This window comes from Ambystoma mexicanum, chromosome 13 (genome assembly GCF_040938575.1).
Source record: "Ambystoma mexicanum isolate Mex_15411 chromosome 13, UKY_AmexF1_1, whole genome shotgun sequence".
In the NCBI taxonomy this organism is placed as follows: Eukaryota; Metazoa; Chordata; class Amphibia; order Caudata; family Ambystomatidae; genus Ambystoma; species Ambystoma mexicanum.
Genome location: NC_090938.1, coordinates 784,118,562 through 784,144,645, shown reverse-complemented (window position 1 = coordinate 784,144,645; position 26,084 = coordinate 784,118,562). Strand labels below are relative to the sequence as shown.

The 26,084-nt window shown below is 43.9% G+C and overlaps 1 protein-coding gene across 4 annotated transcripts in view; it reads right to left on the bottom strand.

Moving 5' to 3' along the window:
• Nucleotides 1-26,084, bottom strand: part of LOC138521951 (mucin-2-like) — a 219,139-nt gene that overhangs the window by 19,162 nt on the left and 173,893 nt on the right. For 2 of the 4 annotated variants that reach the window (XM_069635132.1, XM_069635135.1), the window contains one exon: nt 4,417-4,466. The gene's annotated coding sequence lies outside the window, so the exon portion shown is untranslated. The remainder of the gene's footprint in view (nt 1-4,416; nt 4,467-26,084) is intronic. The other 2 variants (XM_069635131.1, XM_069635134.1) reach the window with 1 other exon arrangement.

The window sequence follows — 26,084 nt, the reverse complement described above, 5'->3', positions numbered from 1 at the left end:
GTTAAGTTAAAATCACCAGTTATGCTAGACATGGTGTGTAATGTGAATGGATAGGAGCTTCTTTAGAGAATGGGAAATGGTTAAGTAAATGCCCATGTTTCATATCAATAACTGATGCAAAGAAAGTACATTAGTATTTTTGTTGTCTTTTCTTTTTATGTCTACGTTTGATAATGACACCTCATCATGCCCTGGATGTGAAACGTTTCCTGATTCGCTTGTTATGCGATGTTTAAATTGTGGAAACAAAAATATTGATAATTTGGACAATTTCTTTTTTTTTTATTTATTTTTTTATTACAAGTATATAATCACCGAAGTGATTTTTACAAGAGGATGAAGAAGAACTTCATTTTACAATTTCTAAAAAAAAAAGTCTTTACAGAATGTTTGTAAGAAGAGATCCAAAGTCAAGAGAAGCTGTAGCTAAGGGAAGCATGAGCAAATTCAAAGCAAATTCAAAGACACACCTAGCCCTCCTGGTGAGTGGTCCATCCAATGCCCAACCCCGCATTTCACCCCTTGTGCTTAAGTGGGTCCGCTCTGCCCAGACTGTGAATCTGTGTGTGAAAAGATGTGATCCAAAATTTTGGTAGCTGCTATTGTCCAAGAGGGTCTCAAGCCTCCTATTAGGCGATCCCACCAGAGTGCTTCGTCATCCAAATAAGCTTGCTTTAAATGATGAAGCAGGTATGGCGATCTATATTTGTCTGTTCCTGGACACAATAGGAGAAGATGCCATAATGTTTCGATTTGTTGGGTGTCGGTACAAAAGCAGCAGATATTGGTTGAAGAGAGGCCTCTTGTGTGCAGGATTTTGTTCGTATGGAGCAAATTCAGCCTATCACGGAGTAGAGTATACCGGGTTTTTCTGCTTGGATGTTTTATCAAAAATGGTTGGATTGTATTTAGTTTTCTGCATGTTGGAGGTAGGTGGCTAGTCAGCTTGTACTCAGAGGCTTTGTCTAGTGTGTTTATCCAATCCATTTGTTCCATGCGGGTTTTGGTTTGATTTTGAATTTGAATTATGTTTGGAAAATTATGTTGATTTTGTAATTTGTGTATTTTATGTTGACAATTAATTCATATAATGTGAAAAGGTGATATATTTTCCCTGAAGAAGACCTATCTTCTGTAAGGTCGAAACACGTGTTGGCAGGAGCATACTAATCACCGATTGAAATTAAATACAGATCTGAATGTGAAGAATCAATTGAAAATCTCTCATTTGCGAGAATTGGAACTAATTCCAATACCTACTGATAAGACTATAGATTAAGGAAAGGATTGATTAATGGTCTATGCGCAGTGGTTGAACCAATACCCTGTTTGTTGTCTTACCTTTGTTAGGCTCATTGAGGGACTCTGGGTCTGGATTGGTAAACCTTGCAGCAACGATGTTCTTGGGTTGAATATGAGAGCAATATTTTATGTGGTTGTGCATCTGAGTAGCAGTCCCCCAGCCCTCAGTGTTTGAGGGGGAAGTTTTCTTCTTTTATGAAGGAGAATGTTGTAGAGTGTAGTTGAGTGAAGCGAAGTAAAGTGAAGTAGAGTATAGTAGAGTGATGTATAGTGTAGTATAGTGAAGTGAAGTAAAGGAAAGCAAAGTAGAGCAAAGTAGAGTGAATAAGGGTGAAGTAAAGTGAAGTAGAGGGTAGTAGAGTGTAGAAAAGTGAAGTAAACGGAGGTAAGGTGAAATACTGTGAAATGAGAAGAGGTCAAAGCACCTGGGAATAGGAATAAGAGGTAAAAGCTCAAGGCACCTGGGAACAGGATATTGTGCAAGAGGTCAGGAGACCTGGGGAATATGCATGAGGTCAAGGCATCTGGGGATAGGAGCAAGAGTTGTAGAGTGCAAGACACCTGGGCAATGAGGAACCAGGTAAGCGGACAGAAGAACTGCGAGGAACGTGAAAGGGGTGAAAGCACCTGGACAACGTGTAAAAGGGTAAGAGTTAGGGGGAACAGACACTGGATAATATGCTGAGTAAGTTTCACCATTTGTGTGCGCTGTTGTGCTTTTTTACACTGATTACACAAATGAGTGCATGGAAACAAGTAATGCAATCAAGCAATTGTTTGTTAAAACAAAGGTTGATTAATTTGCAGAAATGCCTGTAAAACTGTGGAAATAGTAATGGAAAGATGATGAATCCGAAGGGAAAACACACTGAACTGGATTGATTCCTGAAATGGCGCCATTAGAGGCCCCAAGTAAGTGGCACTCTTAAAACCTGGTGACACGTTTACTGTGGTGACTTTTTTGAGTAGAGAAGTGTAGTCACTAATGAGTACACCCCATTTGTGCTTTATTGCAGGTTGTCTAACTGCAAACCAAAGGGGAACTTGTTTGAAACTTAAAACACACAGGTATCCACAAACAAAGAAAGAGGTTGCATTTGTTTTGGGGAGTCCTGATGAAGCCCAGCAATAACTAAGGAGGCTCTCCTGCTACTACTACTAGAGGGAGAGACAGAGTAGACTTTTGGGCCGAAAACGCAGATGTGTCGACAAGTTTGATTTTGAACATTGTATTTGATGACATTCTGTTAGTAGAAAGAGCTTGGGCGCGAGTACAGTGAAAAAACGTATTTATGAACAATTATGGAGCAATAATGTCAACAGTGTGTTCATGATTTCAATTATTGACTTGTGAAAGACCGCAGATGAATACAATGGGCCTCATTCCGAGATTGGAGGTAGCCATGGCGCTATTTGCACCATGGCTGCCTCCAATACCGGGTCCGGCACCATTCTGTTTCAATGGGGACTTATCGGTGCATTCCGACCCTGGAGGGACCGGTAAATCTCCATTGAACGAATCATTCCCCAATCCCATTTGAGCCCCCATGGGGCTCAGTGGGAATGGGGAGGGCGCTAATAACGGGCTCACGAATGGCAGGCCCGTTATTAGCGCCCTGATCCCTTAGCGGGACCCGTAAAGGACGTGTGGTCAGACAATACGTCCTTTATGGGTCCCGCTAAGGGACCTCGGAATTGGGCGGTAAGGGATTACCGGCACCGGTCTCCTTACCGGTGCCTAGTATCCCTTACCGCCCAACTTGTAATGACCCCCAATGTGTTCGAATTTGAGGTGCCCGGTTTCAAATGTGAAAACTGGTTATTAGTACAAATTCTGACTCACTTAGTAAGCACCACTGAATAGGCTGTTTTTATTAGCGTTGGTGCATTATTGTTGGGATGTAGTCCTATGGACCAGAGTATGTGTGTTTGTACAATTTATTTTACAACATCTGTATTTTTGGTCTGTTTTGAGCTGTGATATGAGGAAGCAGGGTGTTTTTGTTTGGATACAAGTGCCCTAGTACTCCCAGGTAGGCGTTTACTGTTTACACTGCTTTAGAACCCTCCCCACTTTCCTGAGCATCTCTCGCGCCAACTGAACCCTAGGAGAGTAAAATACGATAGATCACCAAAGAGCATCGGACAGGCTCCTAAAAATCCATTTAGGCACCTTTGTGATGGCCCATGTACCCCGAGCCAGGACTTGCAACATCCGCCCAATTTAGTCCTTGTTGGAAGCTTCAGGCAGTGACCAGCAGGAGACGCTTCAGGGACTGGGGACATGTCTGTGGGATACGCATTGACTGGATGAAGAGCGAAGGTGCTGTTTCTACGAGGGATCGCAGTTGCAACAGAGAGGAAGCCAAAGCAAGCAACTCGATGCAGCCAGATAACCCTGCTGACTGGGCACGCACGCCATGCAGAGGGTGTATTCCTTCCTTAAACCTTCCTTATTAAAGGGGATTAACATTTTAAGGAAATTCCTTATATTGGCAGGAATCGAGAGAGAAGGTTTACATACCAAAATACTGACCAAACTATGTGGAAACTAAAAAACAATAAAGAAAATAAAGCTACTAATAGACTAGGGTAAAACAGCAAATAATATGTTACCAAGCAGAAAGGAAACATAAGCAAATTAAGAAATAAATAAGCAAATTCACTGAAGTGAAAAGAATGGGAAAGGAAAAACTCAATGACAGCGGATATTCTCTCCTAGAAAAAGAGGGTGGATGGATGTGTGCAAGTTATTCAATGAGAGAGTGGAGAACGAGACAGAGGAAGAAGATGGTGAGTGAGAGAATGAAAGAAAAGGAAGAATGGAGTGAGGAAAGGGATCGCGAGATAGGGAAAGGAAACAAGGGAACAGAAAAGGAGTAACAGAAAGGACAGTGTGGAGGAGAAGGGTAAGTCATAGAAGTTCAGAGTGGAAGGAAGGGGCAGGAAGGAAATACCGAGAGTGGGACAACAGGGGGGAACAAAAATAGGAATCAGACAGCAACTAAAACAAGTAGATATGAATCCAAATATTCTTGCAGCAATCACCCACCCGAGTAAGTGAACATCGAATAACCCAGAAAAACAGCAATGGGAAGCCAGAAGATTCAGTACCTTATCTCCATCAAATCGCCATGCTGAATGTGAGCTGGAGGCGTCCTCTGCTAACGGCCAGACGTCCAAAGGAAAAAGCAGGCCATTTCAGGAAAATACCAGATAAAGCACAGATCAGTGGCGTTAATACAAGTCAAACAAAAATACACTCACTGATAAAAGAAATCAAAGACATTAAAAGAAAAATATTGAGTCACAACCACATTTCTTCCAAAGCATAAGGAAAAGTGACCACATTTATGAGTCCTGAACCGAAGACAATAGGGAGGCGAACAATAAAGACACGATATAAGAACTGATAGGAAGGAAATAAGTGAATTTGGACTGCTAAGGCCCAGCTGTCTGTCAGGTAAGCCTATATCCAACCTGCCGGGTATTTGGCAACCAAGCAAGAGCAGTAGATGAGAGGCGCCAGAAGTGGAGATCCAATGGGGTGGCAAGACGATTCTAATGTGGCCAGTTGCGTGGAAACCCATGGCGAGCAGTGGGAGCGCTCGTAAAGATGCATTGGACCGTTTGTATTGGTACCAAGGTCCCAGAGGTGGCACAGGGAACCCCTTTATCAGAGTCGAACTTGGAGTAAAATAAAACGAGAGAAGGGGGAGGTTGTGAAAAAGTCACTTCTACCCTTGGGACTTGGAGGGGGCAAGGGATGCCAACCCACTACGCGTAGTGCAACTTGGCAAAGGTAAATGGAGAATTTCTCTGACAGCCGCCTTCTGTCCCGGCCAGTCCCTCTGGTGTAATGCTCCTTGGCACATGGGGTCTGAAGTCAGGACACTCCCAGCTGTTTATACAAAAAGCCCTGATATACCCCACAACTGTAATATCCAGTATGGACCCACTCTTGCTTTAAGTGGAACGGTCGTCCAGCTCCCAGTAGTCCAGATGCAAGGTAAGGAAAGCCCCACTCGGAGGGGAAGGAAAACACTTCACCTTTTCAACATGCACCCCTTACTCTGCCAGAACAGCACAGTGGTACCTCTCCACCCCCATCCAGCAGCAGGACCTCGCCTGGCCCATGCAGTATAAAGGAGCCTCTAGTTCCTGAGTCTGGGAGAAAGGAAGCAAGAGTGCAGAGGTGGGTTGAAGACGTGTGAGAACAGAGCCAGTTGAAAGACCAAGAGTGCTGAGAAGACTAAGAGGGGATAGGGGCAAAGAGGGACTTGTTGGGGCAAGGGCACTATAAAACCCCCAGCCCCATGGTTAGAAAGGCTCTGGCTCAGTTCTTAGAAAACAGAGAAAGAGAAGAGATATCAATCAGCCTGTTAGGGCTATATCACACATACTGTGGGATGCGTAGTAAGAGAACTGGTAAAGAGCTAGACCCAAGGGGAAAACCACATTCTGGGAGAGAGCTAGACCTTAGAAGAAAGCCAAACCCAAGGCTAGAACCAGCCCCTGGGAGAGAACCAAACCCAGGGGAGAATCATGCCATGCAAGACGGATTGAATGAGGGGAGACCAAGGCCCCAGGAGGAGATCAGATACTGGGGGCCCGATTCTCAAGTTGGTGGTAATTGCCGAAAATGTCGTAAAAAGGGCTAACGACATTTTCGGTAATTACATCCTATTCTGAAGGTGGCGCAATCTTCCATGATTGCGCCACTTTAGGAATATGGGTGCCGGTTGCTAGGAAGGGCTGGAAACCGACCTAGCAACCGGCACTCTCGTTGACTCTGTCTTTGCATGGTTATTCTTGTGGCACTCCTCCAATTTCGTAAGCGCTTGAAATTGGCACTGAAGTACGGTACCAAATTGGTGTCGTACAGGAGGAGTGCCACAAGAAGCACATGTAAAGAGGGAATGCCACAAGAAGCACATGGCTGTTTGGGTGTGCAGATGGTGACAGGTGGGTCCAGCGTTGCATTTTTTTATCTTTGTTTCCAGAAGATGGCAGTATGCACTCTTCTGCAAATAAAGTTAAACAAATGCAGTGCAGGACCCACCTGTCAGCATCTGCACACCCAAAAACCACGTGCATTTTTGTTTTCATCTCGGCAGCATTTTCATGAAATAACGATTCCCTCGTTATTTAACGAAAATGCTGCCGAGATTCTGCAATCCAGCTGTTTCCATTAGAATTACAGATTACAGCGAAAGCAATGTCGTGCTTTGCGAAGACGCCCAGGCCCACATGAGAATAGCAGTGGTGCCTGGGCGTCAAGAAATGGTGCAGTGAGTCGTGCTATTTAGCACACTCACTGCGCCAAGATGAGAATCGGGCCCTGGGAGAGAGACTAGAGGAGAGCATGGCCAAGGAAGGCAACTCCAGGCTAGTAGGTGAGAATAACACATCCTCACAAGTACCCTGTGCAAGGAGGAAGAATTACTGGTTTTATACTAATTGACCTCGGGAGAATTGACCTCGGGAGAATTGACCTAATTTAGAAGGTCAATTAGGACATATAAGCAGGGGAACCCTCACGCAACCCCCAACCCAATCCAAACCCCAATGCAACTCCCCACCCAATCCCCTTATATTATTTATAATCCAAAACCAACCCAATACATATATAAAATAACTAAAATAATATAAAGGTCAATTGTGCAGAAGATCAATTAGGACCACTATAATTAGGTCAATTGTGCAAAAGGTCAATTGTAAAAGGTCAATGTGGGTAATACCGAATTACCTGCGGCTACAGGTGTGTCAGCAGTATCAAAACTGGCCCAGGAGGCTGACTGGTGGCTAGAGTATTATAACAGATATGCCTAAAATCTGAACCCTAAGCAAGGAGGAGAAATATTTGCTAGTAGGATTATGTCACTGGCAAAACAATCTCCTGATGCATTGTGTTTTTGTATTTCTGCTTTATTTCTGCAATAGTGCCACGAAAGCCTATATACATTCAATAAATAATACACATAAAATTAAAACAAATGATAGTATACAATTACACTGCATATTAGAAGATCCAATTAACAATTAATGAAAAGACATTCACATGCAAAGTGCAAGTGCTCTAGAATGCCAAATTGTATAAACATCACGTAAAAATCAAACATCAATTGCAACATCGAAAACCATCCTCCTCCACCTGATATTTCTTTAAAAAATGTAGAATAACTACTCGTTAAATCACCATATGGAAAGAGCAAGTGCATCATATTCAAAGTGCAAGTGCTCTAAAGTGCAAATCACAAAGGATATATTCAGCACAGATAAAACAGACAAGAATCACTACACAGGCTCCCATCAAATATTTAAATACAAGGAGACCGAGTGGCCCAATTTTAGTTTACATTGATCTAATTTTTTTCACTCTCCGCCTCCACGCTCTAATCAGATAATTGCACAAGGGATGTACCACTAAGCTGTCTGTTGATTGTCACCACAATATCATAGCTTGTTCCGTGGTATGGATTGACCTAACCAGGAACAATGGTTTCAGAAAGGTTTTCCTGATTTTTCAGTTGCCCGGGCAAATTAGCATGATATGGACAATACTCTCTGGTGAGTCACCACAAATTGGACATACATCTATTCCAGCCTTACACCAATTACTAGTCAATTGCCTCACTGGTAAAATACCCAATCTTAGTTCTGTGTATAACATTCTCATCGGTTAGGGCTTTATCACATCCAAATATTCCCTGTATCCAAAAATTAGCTTGCAATCCCAATTTGCTTTCAACCTAGGTTTTCGCTTGACTAAACTCACAATGTCAACCTCTCCCTTCAAGTATAATGCCCTTTTGATCGCAAGCTTAGACGAGGGACTCATTGACACTGGTTGAGCCCAGATTGTACTTAGGTCAATAGCAGCAAGTTCATGCTCCTGATTCAAGTGGATATCAGACAGTACTTTAGGAAGAAAAGTAGGCGCAGTCCGAAGAACGACCATGTCTTATGAAAGACGAGATAAGGATCTTCTGAAGAGAGCCTGAAGCTCAAGTTCTATTTTTGCAGAAGTAATGTAAGAAGGACGACCTGTGTAAATCCCTGCATATAACAGGTAAGAGTTCTCGGAACCTCTCGCAGATAAGCGGGGAATGACCCCCTAGACCAGAGTGCCTCTGAAAAAGGAAACAGATTCACCTTTCTTTCAAGGAAGCTCCCCAGTGAAGCCAGAGGAAGCCAGTGGAAAATGTCCTACCTCCTTCTAATCCTGGAGGAAAAGACTGGAAATAAAGACACAGTGCCCAGTTCTGGCTGGACCGTGGCACTAAAAAAGCAAATGGAATGTTGGCCACTGGCAGAAAGACAGTAGACACAAGATGCGCGGCACTTAAACTTCACAGTCGGGAATTCATACGTTTGACAAAATACATTTTAAAATACATATTAAGAACTCTCAATTATTCTACTAGACTCAATTTCATTTAAGAAACGAACTAAAGCAATAGCCCAAGACAAGTTGTCTCCCCACATAAATCTTGCTCACAACAATTCCTCAGAATGGTCAGATAAAGAGCAACCAGTTCTTTAACAAAAGAGGTAGATCTCATCACATTTAGTAATTGGCAGTACAGCATCCAGTGTTTGGGCAGTGGGGCAAAGCCCGAAGCAAAAATGCAAAAGGCTAGTGTGGGCCAGTTTGATGAGTTATTTCATTATGCGGCTAGTCGTTTTGACCATTGTTCCTGAATAAATATAATTTAAATTGCACAATTTCCATCACATTTGATCTAACAACTCCCACTCTCGTACTTTTCAAACAGTGGCCCTCATTATGTGTGTGGCGGAAAGGCAACAACGGCGCCGGTAGTGCTACCGGTGCCGTTGTTACCTCTCCACCACATTATGAGTTCTGCACGCGGGTGCCGGACTGCACGCCTGGTCTGACCAGGCATGCATACCGGCACCCGCGAGCAGAACTCATGATTGCACCAGCACCGTTATAAACGGTGCCGGTGCAACCATGATCCCGACCCCCATTCTGCCCTATGGGACAGAATGGGGATCGAGAGGCCGGCCATAATGGCACCCGCGAATGGGCAATTACCGGGTCTGCCAAACTCGGCATGACCCAGTTACTGCCCATTCGCGGGTGCCAGAAAAAAAACAACTCCAGCGGCAGCCGTGCCCTTAATAAGGGAACGGCTACCGCCAGAGTTATAGTGAAGGCCAGTGTCACAAAAGGAATGAATTGCCATTTGCAGCTATGGGCCACTTTTTTTATTGGGGCCCGAGACAATTGTATGCCCCAGTCCGACCCCACCTTAAAGTACCCTAATGCTCTAATCACAGAAGACCAAGTTCTTGATTGAGTGGGAATTCTATGATCACCTTAGGAGGAAACGTGGGTGCGTCTGCAAGACCACTTTGTCTCTCTGCAGCACTAGGATTATGATAGGGACAGGAGGAGAGCCAGTAGATCAAAACCCCAAACCTCATCGGGATGAGAAGAATTCTGGTTGCATTTGATTTTACAACTTTCCGAATGAGTGGTAAAGAGTAAAAAGAATGCCCCCAGAGAATCAGCACCCATGGTCTTCCAAGAGGCGTACACGGGACACTACTTGTTGTTTTGACCAGCAAACACACTCAGACATGGCTTTCCCTTATTGTTTGAAAATCTCATTTACTTCACCTGCAAACAATTCCCACTCGTTCGACACCCCGAGTGAGTCTGATCAAGGAATCTGCTCTTACGTTGAGCAAGGCAACTTGTTGACTTGCTTTTCAAATTACATCTGGTTCTATGGCCCGTGCCACAGTACAGTCCGCAATGTGCAGGGCCTGCTTTGCTCTGTTACTCCTTGGTTGTTCAGGGCAGTCATTGCTGTGGTGTTGTCCATATAAATGAGTATCCTCATGCCCTAAATGGAGGGCAGAAAGGCTTTGAGGGCAAGTCATTTGGCCTTCACCTACAGGGGTATGGCTCTCTTCCCCTGGTCTTTCTCCAATGTTCACTTTGTTCTCAGCCTACCAGTTTCAATATCCTGTCAGGCACTGTGATTGTGAAAATAGTTATTGGGTGTGAATCCCAATCCCTTTCTTGATTTTCAATAGGTATACCTGGTTCACTATCCTGCCAGACATTCCTTTCTCGGGTCCCAGACCCTTGTAGTATTGGATTCTTTCTGTTGGGTCTCAGACCCCTTTGGTTTCTTTCTCTCGGGTACCCGACTCCTTTGATTTCTTTCTCTCGGGTCCCAGACCCCTTTCATTTCTTTCTCTCAGGTCAGACCCCTTTGGCTTCTTTCTCTTGTGGTGTGGGTTGTCCGGGTCCCAAACCTGTGTCCCACTCTGTTATAGTCTTTCAGGGTTACCAGCAAGCCTACCGCCTTCCCAACCCTCCTCTGGTTGCTCACCATTCTCTGTCGGTGCTTCTTGGTCACTCGCCCCTGTTCGAAGACTTCCTCCTGTGTCTGAGTTCTGTGGTGGCTCTGCGAGGCTTGTTGTTCTCGGGTGTCACGATTCAGATCCCGCTATTACAATCAAGAATACCTTTGAAGACAGTAGGGGTCAGACAGGGGCAGTGGGGATTGACAAATGGGAACTGAGTGGAATAGAATTCCTCCCGCTCCCTAAGGTATCAGGAGAGCGGAGAAATGACCCCACAGAAATACCTAAGAAGTTAGATCATAATGCAGAACACATGCACAAAGGTTTTCTGAGTATGCAGGAAATCCCTGTTAGGCCATCAGCCCTAAACATGGAAGATTCTATGCCCACCGCACCACAGTCGGACACCTCCCTACTAGCACCAGCAGTATCTGCTGAGTTGGACAAAAGAGTGAGGCTCTCTATGGGCCCATCAACCCCAGTAAGAGTAAGGGGAGGGGGTCTTGAAAATGTACACTTACATAAAGCAATGACTACAGAGGCGAGACTAGGAAGAAACGAAGTACACGATACACCCCAACCCCTCAATAATGACAGCAAGAGGGAGATATTGAAAGGCTCTATGGGGGGGGGGGTGAAACGGGTGTCTTAATTACAGATTTATATAAATGCTATAGTCCCTCCACCCCCGACTTACCCCCAAGTCATGACCACAAGGCATCAAACATAAATCACTCTGGCGAGGAATTGAGGGCTGAAGAAATCTCGTAATCTCCGGAGTCCTTTCCGGTCCTAACCAGGATCTTGAATCTACTGTATAAGGACCATGAAAGGACTCACGGGGACGTACAGGAGCTTAGATTCATGATCTTAGAAAGCACTGAGAAACTAAGCAGATTGGAAGGTTTCGTACAAGCACTAGACATGTATAAAAAAGACATAATAATAAAAACACAAAAGGAAACCAAGATAATGTACAATAAAGGTACACAAACAGAGATAGAACAAATAGAGCAAAATTATGCATTGGTAAACAGCAACAGAAAGCCCTCGCCCCAAACAGGACAGTCCTATGGGGAAATTGTGTCACGTGAGATTGAAAGAAAGGAAGAGACAGTTTGGGAAGAAGCAAAAGAATTAAAGAGACTGATATTATTTAACTCAGAGAAAATAAAGAGTGTGGAAACCCAAAGGGCAAGTAAGATTGCAAATACAAGGGGAAAGTCAGCAAACATCATAGATCAGAGCATGGGGAGTAAGCCAGATAGTCCATCAGCGCTACTGGAGGTGATTGAGGAGGCCAATTACAATCTGGTACAGAAGCAGGAACAGGGGGGAGCCTCCGCGCAAGACAAAGATGCTCCCTTCGAGTACCATATAACGCACAGAGAAAAGAAAATGCGAGCGAGGGCACTCAAAAGAAGAGCGAGAAAGGTAGAAATGCAAGTCTGAATAAAAAAAATAAAAAAGCCGTCCCCTAAAACAAAAAATACTAATACGAACATCAAAGATATCTGCAGCTTATCAGTTGAGGGAGAATTACTGGATTCCACCCAGCTGAATGAAGAAAGTAAGAAAGCATTGGAGGTGAAGGAAGCTATGGGTGGTCAGGATCAGCAGAGGGAGGTGAATCCAGATCCTGTTGCAGAGAAATCAAATGACGTATATTATAAGGAATACGGAGAAGCTAAGAACACCCTCTCTGAAGCTAGGAACCATAAGGGCGGGAAAGTCAGTAAATTAAAACAAAAAAACAAAAAAATTGAAATAAACAAAAAAAAAGGATCCAATATACAGAATGTAAATAAATCAGAAGGGGCTAAGGAGGGAAGGAGTATTCAACATTTCTTTAACCTCAAAACCAAGGAAAAGTCAACAGTAGATATGGTGACTGAAGTAGGGATCCCACATGAAGAGAACAAGCCCCCGCAAAAGGGTGTAGATGGTACTAACGTTTCTACCAGACCCACATTACAAGAGGGACACGTCCTAGAAGAGGGGAAAGTTATGGGTGATAGTGAACGCAGTGAAAGAATGAAGGAACTGTGATTCCGAGTGAAGACATTAAAAAACTGGTTCAAGAAGCACTACTCAAATGTATTTAACACTCCTGAAAATGTGGACTTCCTCTGCTGTCTTTCGATGAGGAAGCTCAGAGAAAGATCGCACAGGACGAGGCTGGAGATACTAAAAAGGAACAAATTCCTCAGAGAGAGAATGATCAAAAGAATGAAGAAAGTATCAACACATGGGTGACAGAACAAAAACATGGGCCGGAACAGGCTAGAATGTTGGATAGGAGAGAGGAAGGAAACGAAGTTGAGGGATTGGAAGAAAAGATCAGAGAGAAGCACGAACCATGGAATTCAGATAATGTACAAGAACAAGCTAGAGTTCACACACGAGTGAAGAACTGGGAGAGCAATACGAGGGGAGGTGATAGCATGGAGAGGGGCTCTTGTGGTAAATTGAATATAGAGGGGCAAGAGCAAATGTTCTATAATGCATGGATAGAAGATAGAAGGGAGTGGAGGGAGCTGAAACTGGTGAAGGACCCTACTGTGATACTGAACTTCATGCTAACAATAGGGGCCCCCATGTCCTTAAATCGAGGGCGAATCCTCTCTTTGTTTAGTGAGATTCCTCCCCTTTCATTAATATCCTCCAGTGGCATCAAACTTATAGATTATATACACCCAACAAGGTATGATTGTGTAAGAATCGTGTTCCAATCCAGAGCGACATATGAACTTGTCCTTGCGGAAGGAGTAGCATTGCAAAGATTTCGGATATGACATAGAAAACTTCAAGGTTTGGGGAAACAACAGGGAGGGGAATGGGTTGGGAACCCGAGAGAGACATATCAGAGTAATCAAACGCAAGGTGGAGGAAGTACAAATATGCAGACATACACAAAGGAAGCTGAGCTTGGATGGCTGGCATCAACCCTAAGAGAGTCAATCGCGAAGATTCAGTGTATGAAAAACATCCCTTAGAGCACTCCTAAGGCCACCTTTCTATCTTGGAACTCCAGGGGATCAAGAGCCCTAATATACTCACCCACCACTTGCTCTCTGCTCTCGAGTTTTTCGTTTATGTGTATCTAGGAAACGTGGGCTGTGAGTCTGATATCATTGGACGACTTCAAGGTTTTTCAGGAACCAGCATTGAAAAAACCGAAGGGGAGACCGTCGGACTACTCATTGCAATTAAGAACAATGTGCAGTTCTCAACTCTAAAGACCTTCCACGTCAACAAAGGGTGCATAGCGGTACTTGTAAAATTGGAACAAAAGGAATCGCTGATGCATCTGCTAATTATTAACATATACTGGCGGCCGGATGGTGACCTGAGGGAAAATATTGAGTCAATAGACTTAATTATCCTGGAATGTCAAGAGATGAGTAATGGACTTTACATTATTGTGTGTGGGGATTTTAATTCCGAAATGTGTTTGGAAGAAGGTTTTGAGGAATACAGGGCTGGACGTACGTTCAATGAAAAGGGGCCCATGCGGAAATGGCAGCAAGGGGAGTTATAGGCACATTTTCTGGAAGGGTGGGGCATGCAATGTGCCATTGATTTAGTGGAAGACTCAATGGAAAAAACAACATGGTCTAATGGAAAGTGGCACTCTACGATTGACTACATCTTTGTATGTGACAAGACCTTTCATCTTGTACAAGAGTTTAGGCTGACATACACTCAGAAGAGTGAACACAAAATACTTAATATGACCCTACAGATAGATATGGAAAGGGGAGATGTGCAACACTATAGACCAAGGGTATCAGTTAACATCTCACTGAATAGATTTTCATGGCATAGTATGAATATTGAGAAAGTAAATATGCTTTTCCAGTCAGACTTCCAAAAGAGTGTTTATGACCCAAAAAAAAAGTTGTATGCGCATGATTCTTTTGGGAATTATATTGAGTTAGTAATAAGAGGAACAGCAGAAATGAAGAATAAGTGTACAAGCAGAGAGAGGCATAAGCATATATTCTCGGAAGAAATGAAAATTCTTAAGAATGACAGGAACCGTGAATTGCAAGCCCTTTGTACACATGGTAAATATTCTGGCACAGAGCAGGACTCATGGCAAATTAATAGGATTAAGAACCTATGGAAGAGAAAAGCAAGATACCTGCGTGCAAAGCTTTATCAGGGAGATGCAAAGAACATGTTACTTTCTTTACGTGATGCAAATACACAGAAATGTTGGGCCCTGCTAAATAGGGGAGAACAAGAGCAAGCCAAAACACAAACAGTATGTATCAACTCTGAGACATTGGAAGGTCATTTTGGGAAATTATATAGCACGCCGATCCTGAACTGGAGCCTTCCGATAGATATCAGAAATGCTGCATGGAATGTGGAAATTTGGGGGAGATATTGAAAGAATTATACTAAAATGCTCCTCTTCCAGAGCCCCAGGTCCGAATCTGCCCTGCAACAGAGTTATGAAGTAGAATGCAAATCTATGGGCCAAAATGTCATTTTTTTAATTCAAGGATATACTGTCACAAACTTGATTGTCACGAGGATTACAGAAACCTCTGTCCCCAAGTACCGAACAGAGAATAAGTAGTTAACTCGCTGTTCAGTCTTTGAGGCCACAGGTGGTGGTTAGGTACAGGAACGCAGGCGATCCCAGGTAGTCACTGCAAAGGAAACAAGCAATTACACATACAACAATGCAAAACATATATGGCAGGCAACACTGGAATGGACTGGAATAGACCGCCTTGTTAGATTCACTGGATGCCCCAAATGATGACTTGTAGAGAAACAGCACTAGGGGCAGAAGTGCTTAAAGGTCCAATAACCTGGTAACCAAACGTAAATTCCAAAAAGCAGAATCCAGGAGAAGAAATCCGTTAACTGATCCGAGGTCGAAAGCACAAGTTTCTCGAACCGTCGCCAAATCCAGTGGGAAAAAGAAGAGGCAGTCCATTAAGCGTAATCCGTGGTCCGTAGAAGTCAAACAAAACAGAGTACACGCCAAACAACCGGAAAAAACAGCTTTGAAGCGCGGTACTACGCTAGTTCCGTCCTTTTAAACTCGCTGTGTCACATGATCGCTATTCCGTGTCACGTGAGTGTGTTTCCGTGTCACGTGACCAGCCACAGTGCGTGCATCCATGGAAACGTGAAGCCCCGCTCAGGTTGTTGTCCTACGCCAAGGTAACTGCCAGTGTAGAAAGGGGCGCAGACCACGGGACAAACGGCGGCTCTGTTGCGTCCATGCTGCTAGAGAGTGAGCGCTCGTACTTGGACGTGTTGAGGGGAGCTTCACTTGCTGCCAGGAGGTACATGATTGTGCAGGAGTGGATGGGGAGGATGGGCACAGTCGTGGGGCATGGTGGGAGCTTGAGTGCGGGGAACTGGGAGACGTGACATATACTTAACACGAAAACCATAGCAATAAGCTGGAGAATGTCATACATAGTGCCGATTTACAAGAAGGGGGATAGGTCTTTTCTGACGAGCTACAGACCAAAAGCACTCTTGGACGTTGATTCCAAAATGTTTGAAGGCCTTGTTTTAGAGCACATTCGGAGCTGGATCGACAAATACAACATCTTGTCACCAAACCAGTTTGGGTTCAGAAGGAATGTGGGTACAGATGCAGGAGGACTATTAATTAACATACTGCAGCAATCAGCATGGACGAAAGGAAATCTTCCAGTTTATGTGGCGTCAATTGACCTATCGTTTGCTTTTGATTTAGTGGACAGATCAATTCTGTGGACGAAATTGGGAAGCCTAGGAATGCCATTGTCCTTGCTGTCAATTGTATATAATATGCATGAGGACTCTAGATTAAAGGTGCGACTCAATGCAGAGGGGCTATTATCACAAGAAATTAGGGTAAAAAATGGGCTGTGGCAAGGCTGTATACATGCACCAACCATATTCAATTTATACTTTTCAGATGTGGGAAAAAGCTTCAAAAACCTCACTATAAACTCACCAAAAGTTGAAGGCTCAAAGGTGAATTGGACAGCATATGCAGATGATGTGACCCTATATGATCACACCCCCATAGGTCTTCAGCGTCTTCTAACTGCTTTTAATTAATACATCCACATAAACGCTCTAAAAATAAATTACAGTAAAACAGTGATTTTATGTTTGACACACACAAAAAAGTCTAAAATGTGTTCATGGTTCCTAAATCAAGAAAAACTGCCCACATGTATGGCCATAAGATATTTAGGGTACCCCGTGTTTGGAGATAAAAAACAGGCAAACTTTCGGGCCCTTCTGGCGGCGAAAATTAGCCCAATGATAGCACAACTAAGAAAAATCGATTCCAAATATGGCAAATTTTCGCTGCTACTGTGTAGATGCCTGTAAAAAAAACGAATAGTGGCACAGTTATGCTATGGGCTGGAATTAGTGCCTCTGTGGTGCAGGGAGAAAGTTTCAATGTACAAGTCCAAAGTGGTAAAATCGATGGTGAAATGTTTGCCTAAATGTGTGCCTCTTGGAGCGATTCACTATGAGCTTGGATTGCACTCCATCAGAAGTGTCATAGAATGACAGAGAGCATCACTCTATAGGAAGTTGATAACTAGTAACAAAACAACACTATATGACATCATGGGCAAGGGGATCAGGAGTGGCTCTCCAACATCAAAGTATCTTAGAGTCATGATGGAGGAAGTAAATGGCGCATTGGATAAACTGGGGGTTCCATGTGAGATGCTCATCACGAATCCCATGAAGGTAAAAAAATTGCTGCTTCACTTTGATTGGAACCTCACTGTCCACGAGGTTAGGAAGTCCAAACTATACAAACATATTGTATCTGATTGCAAAAAAATGGGGGAACCTGAATCATACCTAATCAAATTCCCTGACAGGGAATGGAGACAGGATTACATGAAATTTCGTTTTAACATATTAGGAACAGGAGAAATATTGGACATCAGAGAGGGAAAGAGCAATTGCTGTACTATCTGTAGATTCTGTAATCAAAAGGATAACTGTGAAACACTGGTGCACATATTGACTGAATTTGATGGTCTAAGGAAAGAGCGTATCAGCCACTTTAGTCAATTTGTACCGAATACCGAGAGTGTCGACTTAGAACTTTTGTGGTTAGACATGCTGCACGGTAATCGAGTTAAACTAAAGATTGCAGTAGTAAGATTTCTGAAAAATGTCTGTTCTTTATAAAAGTCAAAGGGTTAGTGGATTATTTGATTATATGTGAAAGTACTAGTACTGTGGGGTATTTTAATTAATTGTAAGTACTCTGTGTGTTATGATGTGCTTGTCTGAGTTTGCTGAAGTTGGTCATGTGCTTAGTGATGTCATGCAAGTGTCAAGTGGAATGTTGATGTATGAGTGTAAGAATGCTGTGTTGAGTGTTCTGTAACAGTTCAGTTGGTCCCTCCCTCTCTGGGTGATGGGTGTCGGTGATCTATTGTCTTATGCCTGATGTCTTAGTCATGTAACTTGTAACTTAAGAACTGGAAGTAAACTTATTAAGAAGCAACTTAAAGCAGCTTGGAGTGTTCCTTTATATAACATTGGCGACGAGGATCTCTAAAAGAAAAAAACCATGGTGCAAAGAAAGCAGAGAAGACAGAGACTGAAGAAGACTGTTGCGGGGGGTGCAGTGGACATCAGGACTAGAAGGAGAGAATAAGACAACACCGCGGTTACCAGTCATTTGGTCGAAAACCAAATGATCGAATGCCATTTGATCAAGAGTCAAATGGTCGAAAAAAGTCGATTATTTTTTTTATTTTATTTTTTTTATGGGGGGGTTCCCCCCAACCACCCTTTTTGTATGTACATTTTTTTTTACCAAACAAAACTAAAAAAATATATAAATAAATAACTAACAAATTCGAACATTTTTTTTTTCGACCATTTGACTTTCGATCAAATGGTCATTTGATCTTTTATTTTCGACCATTTGACCGGACACCCAACCCCACCTCCAAGTAAGCAAACCCATCACCCAGGGGGGATAAGGAAGGAGGTTATATGGACCATAACGGTGTGTATCAGCAGCCCATAGTTCTTGGCAGTGATGTGGCGTGGAAATGAGAAACTGGAAGTGTTCCATGTGAGAAGGGTGCCCCAGGGATTATTTGGTGGGACCCTGAGAATATTTGGACAGTGGAGGAGAGCCCCTGTGGTGAGGACCAGCAGCCCACAGTACGAGGGAGTGCTGGGTCTGGGGGACATGAAGCTGACATAAGGAAGGAAAGCTCATTATTGAGCTGGGGCCCGCTGGCTGGGGATGCCCAAAGAGTTAAAATGGCCTGTAGCTGGAGATATACCAATGAGTTAAAACGGGCCTGAGACTTATTAATTCAGCTGTCAATGAAATCTTAAGGGAGACGGGTCATCACGTTGAGGAAGCAGGGACCCCGTGTGAAGCAGAAGTGTATGCGATGTGCCTTATGAGACGTTCCCTTGGTCAAATATAAGAGGCTCTAAGAGTGAGCGGTTCAAATGGAGTGCCTGTGAAAGGACCGTGTTTATACATGAGCGGGCCAGAACCGTTTAAAGCACATTGGATTAAAGACGCTGGGCGCGTAACGGGGGTCCCTTCGCAGTGAGCGCCTCTGACAGCGGTATTAATGAGCTGGTTTTGAGTTGTGCACTACGGAGAGCAGGGAAGATGACGTTCCCCGTAAAGTTAAGAGGGGTAGTAGTGCATTGTAGGTTGAAGTATTTGGCATACTCATATTTTAAGGGACAGGTGGTTCTGTTTAGATGAAGATGTGGTGCTGGTTGGGGACGCCCTCCAGTGAACATAAAGCAAAATGGAAATATACTGTCCAAGATTATGAGTTGCCTGGTTATCTGTTTTCCTTTATGTGTCATCTGTCAACCCTGGCCTTAGTGCTTTGAGATCAGGGTTTGTTTATGGGACTTGTTAGTGCTGCCATTGAAATAAGTAGTCAGGTCAACCCCATGTTTTGTTGGTGGTCTTGGAGATGGCTGGCCAGCATCTTCAAGTTGTTGCAGGATCTGTAAACCTTGGTGTGGTTGGGTGGGCTCGATTGGCCTAGTCCATTGATGTATCTGTTTGTATTTTCGTGATGTAGGCATAGTTGGTGATATTTCGTAGCGGTGGTTTTAGCGGTTTTATGAGTTCTCTTACTAGGTATGGTGATTCTGTTGTCATCCTGGATGCCTAGCACTGCGTCAGGATGGCAAGCTGTGCTTCAGGGTGGCTCACCTATGGCGGGGGCGGGCGAAAGGACATATGTTATTTCAGTGGGTGTTTGGTTTGTAGGGTAGTTTTAGCCTTGCGTATGGGCTGGCATGTGTCTAGAGTGTGAGTCTAGAGTCTGTTTGTAGCAGGGACAGACAGAAGGCGATTTTTGTTATTATTGAGGGTGACCTGGATTTGTAGGTGAAGTTTGGAATCGCATAGCTGTGAGAGTATCTTGTGAAGTTTGTATGGTGGATGGTGGTGTGACTTGCCTGTATTTAAAGTGCTTGTTGTTTGTGTAGGTGTTTAGGTAAGGAGGGAGATGTGTTATGATGTGCTTGTCTGAGTTTGCTGAAGTTGGTCATGTGCTTAGTGATGTCATGCAAGTGTCAAGTGGAATGTTGATGTATGAGTGTAAGAATGCTGTGTTGAGTGTTCTGTAACAGTTCAGTTGGTCCCTCCCTCCCTGGGTGATGGGTGCCGGTGATCTATTGTCTTATACCTGATGTCTTAGTCATGTAACTTGTAACTTAAGAACTGGAAGTAAACTTATTAAGAAGCAACTTAAAGCAGCTTGGAGTGTTCCTTTATATAACACTGTTGATGTGTTTTTTTGTTTATTTTTTTTCTCTTCTTTTTTCGCTTTTCTTTTCTTCCTGCTCTTTTGTTTTGATTTGAGGTAATGAAGTTGAGTGTGGGAAATGGAATTTTATATTTCATATGTATATATGAAATATAAAATATGTACATATATACATATATGTATTTTGGAATCTTTGGTATGATTTTTATGGTATATTTTAATCAGAAAAAAACGAGTCTTTTTGTAAAAGTTACTATGTAACTATAAAAAAAAATATTGGTATGTACATCTAATATTGATGATATAAAATGCTTTGTGAAATATTTTGGAAAACTGATATATAATAATGATGTGATTTGTGAATATGGGCCTCATTACGAGGTGGGCGGTAAGGGATTACCGGCACCGGTAAGGGCACCGATGCCAGTAATCCTTTACCGCCCTACTACGAGTTGTGGGTCCTTCCCTAACGTCTGGTTTTACCAGGCATTAAGGACGGGACCTACAAAGGGATACCGGGGTCAATTACGGTACCGCAATTTGCAGTACCGTTATTGCCGCCTTTCCCCCTCCCATTGAGCACTATGGGGGCTCAAATGGGAATGGGGAATGGCTCTGGTGAATGGGGAATTACCGGTCCCTCTGACCTCGGAATGGACTGGTAATAGTTCCATCCACCAGACCGGAGTCCGTACGATTTTGGAGGCAGCCATGGCGCTAATGGCGCCATGGTTACCTCCAACCTCGTAATGAGGCCCATAGCCCTGAAGATGGTGCAAGACGCCGAAATGCATTGGCAATAGCATGTTCACGCGAGACCATGAGTCTTTTTTTCACCTTAAATAAACCGTGTGAATAAAACACGTTTTTACATCAAATTCAAAGGATTTGGATATTGATTCTGAATATGATTACAAATATTTGTTGAAATAACAGAAGCAAATTGATGATGAATTAACTAAACCATTAATTAAGTGCAACAGAGATCTATTTAAATTAAGGAAGGAATTTAGCTAAAATAAAGAGCAAGGTGTGAGCAGCAGGACCTATTGGGTGGTTTCCACCCGATTTTTCGTTTTTGCCGTTCAGGTGGGCCACCTTCTCCAGCTTCCTGGATGGCGCTTAGTCTTCTTGTTTCCCCGTTCGGATAAACCACGGTGGAGCTCTTCTGGACGTCTCGGCCGACGGGTAAGCTTGCCGTTCCTGCTTTCTTTGTTTGGCTTCTGACGGCGGGCCCCAAGCTCCCGATTCCTTCAGAGAGGATCTCTCTGTGTTTGAATTTCCCTCTTCTAATTCAGCCAGGCCTCTGCCAATAGAAACTCCATGAAGACTAGACAGCTCAGCCTGGTTCACAGATGTGGTTTACCATTGCTTCCGCACCTCCTCCTCATCTCCGTACTGATCTTGAGAACTCCTTGTGAGTCAGCTGGTCTCTTCCTCGTCCCAGTATAGATCTTGAAAACTCCTGGTGAGTCAGTCGGTCTCTTACCTTGTCTCAGTATTGAGCCTGAGGACTCCTAGTAAGTTAGTTGGTCTCTTCTTCGTATCAGTAACGCTCTTGATGACTTCTAATGAGTCAGTTGGTTTCTTCCTCGTCTTAGTACTGGTCTTGAGAATTCCCAGTGAGTTTGTTGGTCTCTTCCTCGTCTCAGTACTGACCTTGAGAACTCCTAATGAGTCAGTTGTTTCTTCCTCATCTTAGTACTGGTCTTGAGGAAACAAATGGGAACACTAGGCATGGCGTTTTAGGGGGTTAGTGGGGAAGGCTGATTAGGGCTAGGCGGGCTATGGGGATACCATGTTCTCCCCGAATTGTACCTTATCCCATAGGGAGCTTCCCTCCCCATTCGATCCACCCCCTGAGTACAACCCCCAGGGGGACTATCGGGTAGCGGCCTCACCACCCTGGCCTCATGGGAAGGCACTCCCCTAGTGGAAAAGGGATGACATCCAGAGATTCATCATAGCACCAAAGGTTGTGGATTTGCAAGGACCCCCGTGTCTGCACCCTTATCAATTCAGCAGGGAGTCTGTCCCTGTAGATGCAGTAGGGTCCTTGTCGCACATGCACTCCCCAGCTAGCAGACTGTCTCTGTTCATTTACCAGAAGATATCAATTTGTATCTGGTTTGTGACCGAGATCAGTCTCCTGATCCCAAGCAGAAAGCAGGTGGAGCTGTGTCCGTATATGTAATCTGCAATGCAGTACCACTAAACACACAAGGAAATGAGGCCCAACATTCTGTGATATGTGAGAGTTGTCACAAGGGAAGTGTGATGAATCCTGTGGATTCCTTTCTAAGACCCTACCTAAAGCAGTTGGAAAGCCAGGCACTTTATAATCGTGACCTTTGGGTTTTGTTCTGCGGGAGGATCACCTGGGAGGATAAATGGCCCAGGGGAATAAGAGGACTCAGCGGGATGAGACACAGTATTTATCTTCTTCCAGGGAAGATATGGCAATGATACCAAAGTCGGTAATGGCTTGTTGCCAGAGAGAACTTTCACTTCCCCAATTGAACATCTTAATGTGGGTGAAAACATTGATCGACCTTTAGGCATTGGAAGAAATGAAAACCCTTATAGAAACAGGAAGGCTCATAAAATGAAATGCTCCCCTACACCCCAAAGGAATAGTAAGGAAAAGTCTGAAAACAATACCAATATAGACTTTAAACATATTTATTCCTCTGTAAAATCAAGTCTGGCAAATGATCCTTGTGATTTTCTTTTAATGAATATAATTAGGAAAATAAATGAGCATGAAAACAGCATCGCTCAGATTTTTGCATTATTGACTCCAAGTCCCATGATCACCAGTGTACTGGGACGAAGAAGAAGACCAAAGAGGAATAAAACTGCAAATTGCAGCTTGCTAAGAAAAATGACCCACAGCTGGGGGAGACTGGGGGGCTTATACGGCCCCCTCAGATGCAGGCCATTGAAAATAATAAGGAGCAGAGCAGTAGTTGCAGGTGGAGGAGTTATGAACTCTCTATGTTGCAGCAGAAGCAGAGACTGGAGGAGAAGAAAGACGCCAGGACCACTGTCGAGTCCTGAGCAGTAGCCAGTCCTGAAAGGATCTTCCACTCCAGAAGCCTTAATTGCAGAGGTCATTCAGTGGGAAGCATCGGAGAGGGAAGCTTGCCCGCTGGGGACCTGAATTGCAGAGTCTGCGCAGCTGGAAGCGAAAGTTTGAAGCACTTTCCCCATGGTAAGGCTATCTCCAGTGGTAGGCGAGCACCGTAGAGCCTTTGGAGTGGAGGAAGCCCTGTGTGTGAGTGGAGTGGGCAGGGGCAGACAGGATGTTACAGATTGCCAGACCGCGAGAATCCGCTGAGGAGCAGGACATGGGAGCAGCGAGGGAAACGGACGTGCACATCATACCCGGTGAGTTCACTAGGCAATTGTGACCCCAGAGCACTCTGTAACCGCTCACGTGCTAAGAACAGGTGCTTGAATAATAAAAAGCAACCGTGTAGAGGGAAAACCCTGAAAGAAGGCAATTTTGAATACCGACCTGACAAAAAGTAGAGAAAGAATTATTCTGTAAAACACACTGACTGGGGGCCTCATTCCGAGATTGGAGGTAGTCATGGCGCTATTTGCGCCATGACTGCCTCTAATAACGGTACCGGCACCAGTCTCATTCAATGGGGATTTACCGGTGTAGTCCGACCTTTGCTGGACCGGTAAATCCCCATTGGAAAAACCATTCCCCATTCCCATTTGAGCCCCCATAGGGCTCAATGGGAATGGGGAAGTAGCTAATAACGGTACCGCAATTTGCGGTACCGTTATTGGCTCTGACCAGGTGTTAAAGGCTCAGACCAGGTGTTAAAGGAGGGACCCGCTAAGGGAACTCGTAGTAGGACGGTAAGGGATTACCGGCACCGGTCTCCTTACCGGTGCCCGCTATCCCTTACCGCCCTACTCGTAATGAGGCCCTGTGTCTTTAAGAAGACAGGGTTTGTGTGAGAGCCTGCAGCAAGAGGTGTCAATAATCTTAGAGCCCAATACAAACTTTCATTGCCCAAGCCAAAAGAAAGTTAAAACAAGGCACTTCAAAACTAAATCAAATTCATGCAGGGGGAGGGGGGGGAATAGGAATCCAAAAGTTTGTAAAGTTTGTTGCCCATGTTTAACTAAGTGTTTAAACAAAGCTGGTGAAAACCCACATTGCCAAAGCCAAAGAAGAGATAAAGTGAGATCATATTATTGTCAGTATTCGGTTAATGAAGAAGTGGGGAAACAAGTGTGGCAAGAATTCTGCCCTTCTGGTAAAGGAGATTCAGAAGGAGTGGAGCATTGCTTGCAGAGGTCTTGGAAACCACAGAAGTGCAATAAAGAGTACCAATGTGAATCTTGTCTTTTCTGAAGACATTCTCAAACGTGGTGTTGTGAAACAAGACGCATTGTGAAGTTATTATAAGCTGACTGTAACCACAGAAGCATTTGTTGTCTGTAATTTCAAGTTTCAATTCAGAAGTTGAAGTTAAACACTGTATCCTGTTTGGGCAGGGGAATATACCCAAACCGAGAACTTTGAAGTAGCAGGCCTGGCCTGGAAGTGACCAGGTGGAAGTTGCAGAACTGTATGAAGTGGTGTTCACAAATCATCCTGACAGACTTTTATTGCTGAAGAAGTTTTTGTATAAACCTCTGCAGAAGTGTATAGTTGTTTCTAAACATGTATTTGGTTGAAGAATCATTTTGACAGAGAAACTGGGACCCCTGTCCCTCTGAGGACATTCAACCGACAGCACGTTGGGACCATAAATATGATGAAAGGCGCTATACAATGACAAAATGAATAAATGAATCAGCACCAAATCTTCTAGGTATGTGTAACGCACCACTCTGGTGGACACTGGCCACAGACATGGCTATCTGCACACATCGGCATACAGCAAGGACTATGACAAAATTGGTTGTGCTGGTCACAAAGTTCTCCTCCTACTTACACCAGACAAGGCCTCAACACCTCTGACATCAGTATGCAGTGAAGACCTATGACAAATTCTGGCACGCTGAACACATAGCGAAGCTCTAACACTCAGGCCATCTCCTGACTCCCCTCAGCACCCATTCACATGCCTGACTTCATGGATTACTCTCTAACGGAGCCTGGCCATCCGTGCTAACCCTTATTTGGCCAAATGCACACACGCATTCTAATTTTACTCTGTGACTTCCAACACTCTGGACTTCCATCCACGAGGGCGTTCCCACCACCAGCGGATTGAGACTACCATAATGGTAAAAGGTGCTATGTCAATGACAAGTACAATTCAATACAATACTTCATTATTATCTATCATGATGTCATCTTGGTCTGCTCTTCCTATTTTTAGGTAAATCAAACAGATGTTAAGACAGTCCTTCAGAAACTAAGGGACAATCATATTTATGCAAAATTAGACAAATGCATACACCACGTAACCTTGGTGGGTTTTGTGGGATTTATCTGTTCACTGGAAAGTGCAAGTATGGAGTCTGGTAAAGTGAAAGTTTTTATGCTGCGATTTCTTTTTACCAGCGACATTTTTGCCGCAATTTTATTACCTGATACCTAGCTGAAGGGGAAGCTGCAGGCAAGAAAAGACGCCAGGACCACTGAGAAGCTGATGGGTCCTGAGAGGATCTTTGCCTTAAGTGATC